The sequence below is a fragment of the Chondrus crispus genome, genomic scaffold (genome assembly GCF_000350225.1).
Source record: "Chondrus crispus Stackhouse genomic scaffold, scaffold_373, whole genome shotgun sequence".
NCBI lineage: Eukaryota > Rhodophyta > Florideophyceae > Gigartinales > Gigartinaceae > Chondrus > Chondrus crispus.
The window spans coordinates 45,636-46,098 of record NW_005179268.1 but is presented as its reverse complement, the minus strand read 5'-3'; positions in this window follow the sequence as shown (position 1 = coordinate 46,098).

Sequence of the window (463 nt, the reverse complement as noted above, 5' to 3'; positions counted from 1 at the left end):
TCTCATAGTATCCCTTTGGATTATCGTCAGCGGGCAGGCCCACCCACAGAAAACATGTGGTTCGGATTGGTGCGGGGGGGGAGGGAGGGTGGAAGGGGAAGGGAGTGTGGAGGGAGAGGACGGGACTGAGGGAATGCGCACAGCTGGCGATGACGGAGCGAGGTGCAAATGACCTTCGTGGCAATGAAGATGGGGGAGATTGCAGGACTGGTCTTTACTGTACATAAACTAGTGTTACCTTTACGGAAATCACATTAATTACATTGGGGAGAACCCATTTGAGCATCTCTGAACGCAATTGCAACATGAACCACATTAATTACATTGGGGAAACCCCATTTGAGCAACTCTGAACGCAATTGCGACACTTGTATGCCAGGTGTACGCTGGTGTTCCAGACTGTGGTTAGTAACCACTGGTTACATGATGTAACTTACATCCAGACGACAGTACGGCACACCAC